The 4,199-nt window shown below is 46.6% G+C and overlaps 1 protein-coding gene across 1 annotated transcript in view; it reads right to left on the bottom strand.

Annotated features, from left to right (window-relative positions):
- The window catches only part of CCDC177 (coiled-coil domain containing 177), a 48,565-nt gene that overhangs the window by 28,257 nt on the left and 16,109 nt on the right, over positions 1-4,199 (bottom strand).

Below are 4,199 nucleotides of genomic sequence, written 5' to 3'. Positions count from 1 at the left end.
CCCACCAGGTTCCCCCGTCCCTGGGATTCTCCAGGCAAGAACACTGAAGTGGGTTGCCATTTCCTTCTCCAATGCATGAAAGTGAAAAGTGAAAGGGAAGTCGCTCAGTCGTGTCCGACTCTTCGCGACCCCATGGACTGCAGCCTACCAGGCTCCTCCGTCCATGGGATTTTCCAGACAAGAGCACTCCCCGCCAAAATTAAATTAATTAAAAATAAACAAATAAATAAAAGACTGAAGGGCAGAGACCTGCATTCTCACTTCCACCACTAGAGGCCAGGCATTCACAAGGGACAGGGACTGGCGGCCCCTCTTCATTCAACCTTCCTTTCAGGTTCCTGTCCCTTCATCCCTAACTGGGGATCCAACTCTGCCAGGGGAATTTAAACAAAATCTTCTTAGTGCACCTCAGAGGAGGCAACGGAATCAACACACTGTGGGGGCATCAAATCTTTTCCACCCAGCCTTCCCTGTAAAATGGAGACTCTCTAGGGTCTGGCTGTCTCTTAGGGGTAACCCATGTTCTCTGTCACTCACTGGCTTTAATGGGAAGTGTATCCAACCCTGGGCCATCTCTGCTGGATTCACTGTTCCTACATGGTGACTTCTATAGACACACACATGCTGGTAAATGTTTACCAACTTGTTCTGGGAGTTGGGGGGTAATTTGTAGTGTTTACTAATTTCTGTGATGTAAATACTTTCACTATGTCTGATTTCAGTTATTAATGAGATGTCACTGAACCTGGAATTGGGAAGAGATGCTAAATAGCATAGTCGTCATCACGCATATGTGCTCAGTCGTGTCTGACTCTTCGCAACCCCATGTACTGTAGCCTGCCAGGCTTCTCTGTCCATGGGATTCTCCAGGCAAGAATACTGGAGTGGGTTGCCATTTCCTCCTCCAGGGGATCTTACTGACCCAGAGATCGAACCCCTGACTCCTGAAGCTCCTGCATTGCAGACAGATTCTTTACCTGCAGAGCCACTGGGGAAGCCCAAATAGCATAATATGATATAGTATTTCCAACATACATGCATAATAGATGTAAATAAACTTGAAAGCGTAGATAAGAGTACAATGTAGTAAAATTAGGAAGTGATATGTTTTGAGTGTGTGTTAGTTTAAAACTTTTGTTTTAGTGTAGTGTAAATGCCATTATTTGGAGAAGGCAATGGCACCCCACTGCAGTACTCTTGCCTGGAAAATCCCATGGACAGAGGAGCCTGGTGGGCTGCCGTCCATGGGGTCGCTAAGAGTTGGACACGACTGAAGCAACTTAGCAGCAGCAGCAGCCTTCTTTATAGTCCAACTCTCACATCCATACACAACTACTGGAAAAACCATAGCTTTGACTAGGCAGCCCTTTGTTGGCAAAGTAATGTCTCTGCTTTTTAATATGCTATCTAGGTTGGTCATAACTTTTCTTCCAACGAGCAAGGAGCTTTCATTTTATGGCTGCAGTCACCATCTGCAGTGATTTTGGAGCCTCCCCAAAAAAGTCTGTCACTGTTTCCACTGTTTCCCCATTTATTTGCCAGAAGTGATGGTACTAGATGCCATGATCTTACTTTTCTGAATGTTGAGTTTTAAGCCACCTTTTTCACTCTCCTTTTTCACTTTCATCAAGAGGGTCTTTAGTTCTTCTTTGCTTGGTGATGTCATCTACATATCTGAGGTTATTGATATTTCTCCTGGCAATCTTGATTCCAGCTTGTGCTTCATCCAGCCCAGTGTTTCTCATGATGTACTCTGCATATGAGTTAAATAAGCAGGGTGACAATATACAGCCTTGACATACTCCTTTCCTTGTTTGGAACTAGTCTGTTGTTCCATGTCCAGTTCTAACTGTTGCTTCCTGACCTGAATACAGATTTCTCAAGAGGCGGGTCAGGCGGTCTGGTATTCCCATCTCTTTAAGAATTTTCCACAGTTTGTTGTGGTCCACACAGTCAAAGGCTTTGGCATAGTCAATAAAGGAGAAGTAGATGTTTTTCTAGAACTCTCTTGCTTTTTCCATGATCCAGCGGATGTTGGCAATTTGATCTCTGGTTCCTCTGCCTTTTCTAACAGGTTTCTCAGGAGGCAGGTAAGGTGGTCCAGTATTCCCACCTCTTTAAGAATTTTCCAGTTTGTTAGAGGAGGAAATTGAGCAGGGAGGGAGGGTGTCCACCTTCTGCAGTGAGTCTGGATCTCGGAAATGTTAAAAAACAAAATTCAACCCAATAACTTTGAAGATCTAATTGACTTTATTCAATGGTTCAGGAATCAGGGAGAACCCCATCTAGCAACTATAAGGGCACTCAGAGGGGCTGTACAAAATGGAAGGTTTTTTACAGGAAAAAGGGTGGGGCAAGGGACCTATTGTTAAAAGAAATGAAAGTGGGGGGGGGAGGAGAAGTGCCAAGGGTTTTACTATGTAGATTGTTTCTTCTTCTCTTCGGGAATGGAGAGGGTCCCTGTGACAGATTATTATGTGACAGCTTCTCATTGGTGCCAACCAGAAAATTCCAAACTCGTTAAGATTACATTTATGGTAAAGATTGAAACTGCAATTGGGCTCGGTATTAAATCTAGCTTTGGAATCATGGGCTTTAGCACAAGTGACGCCATTTTGGGCCTGTGGGTTTTCTCTTTAACAGAACTTAGGGAGCAAAGAAGGCAGAACAAGGACAGACTTACGGAAAAGGAAGCAGCAGCAGTAATGCAGGCCCCAGAATGGGAGGGTTTCCTTGCTGCTGCTGCCAAGTCGCTTCAGTCCTGTCCGACTCTTAGCGACCCCATGGACTGCAGCCTACCAGGCTCCTCTGTCCATGGGATTTTCCAGGCAAGAGTACTGGAGTGGGGTGCCATTGCCTTCTCCAGGGTTTCCTTGGGATAGGTGTGTATGCTTGGTGGTGGACATTCTGCTTGCTTTGTTTGAACTACCTCAAACATTTGACTTGTTAATCACAGCACTTTTTTAGAGAAGCTAGCAGAATTGGGCTGGGTGAGAGACCCTGAGAACCTGCCTGACCCAAGTTGCAGCAGAGGCTCTGGGTCCAAGCCCAGACTCTGGCACTGCCTATCAAGTAGGAACGCCTCAACATTAATTGAGCACCTCTGAGACAAGTATTGTTCAAGACCCTGGGGCGCAAAGATATAAAATCAAAACTTTTTGTCATTAAGGGGTTATTCTCTGGTGGCGCAGTGATAAAGAATCTGCCTGCGCATAGAGGAGATAAGATTTCATCCCAGGGTTGGAAAGATCTCCTGGAGAAGGAAATGGCAACCCACTTCAGTACTCTTGCCTGGGAAATCCCATGGACAGAGCAGCCTGGTGGGCTTCAGTGCATGGGGTTGCAAGAATGGGACACGACTTAGCTACTAAAACAACAACAATAAAGCCCTGTAAACACAAGCAGAGGACTTATCTCCTATGGCCGCAGGGGGACCACCTATATATAGAGAGAGATGCTATAACTATAAAGTGCTCAAACTGGTTGCATACTGTATGTTGGAAAATAGCCCTGGGAGACAAAGCTCAGGCTGGGAAATAAAGCCAGGAGTGCGGCGGGGTACTATAGCCGACTCTGACAGCCCTCGCGCTGAACTTGTTTTCTGAACTTTGAGATCCGTTGCGTGCGTTTAGAATGCCGAGGAATCCCTTTTAGGAAAGCCTGTTAAAATAGATTTTTAACACTAACGGCTTAAACACTCCAGTCGTAGCCTTTTTGAATCAGAATGGCTGAACGAGGGACCCTAAATCTGCATTTTTACACCCCTACCCCCGGGACAATCTGACGCTGGTAGGCTTCGCAACAACAACACAAACAACAGCTTAGCGACGGGCCTGAAGAGAGATTCCTAAGTCCTAAGCTAAGGCAGCAGGAACGAAAGCGCCTAGTCGACCGGAGAGCAAACCAATCCTTTGCAAATAACAGTACTCCAAAAAAATAAATCCTAGCCGAATAATACAAATAATAATACAAACAATAAGAGCAGAAGAACTGAGAGGCTAAGCGCAAAGCCGTCGCAGTCAGCGCGCAACACCTCCTCCCAGTCTACTCTGGCGGAGTCGGCGTGACGGTCCCTTTAAGAACTCCCTTTCTTCCTCTGTCTCGCCTGCCGCGAGGCGTGAGGCGTGCGGGCCGGCCGGCGGCGCGTGCGTGCTGGCAGCCGTCTACCGGCCGGGCCTTTTCCCCAACGGGACGATCGC

Source organism: Bison bison, unplaced genomic scaffold (genome assembly GCF_000754665.1).
Source record: "Bison bison bison isolate TAMUID 2011002044 unplaced genomic scaffold, Bison_UMD1.0 scf7180017864239, whole genome shotgun sequence".
Lineage (NCBI taxonomy): Eukaryota > Metazoa > Chordata > Mammalia > Artiodactyla > Bovidae > Bison > Bison bison.
Note: the sequence above shows the minus strand (reverse complement) of the source record. Positions and strands in the feature narration are given on the sequence as shown.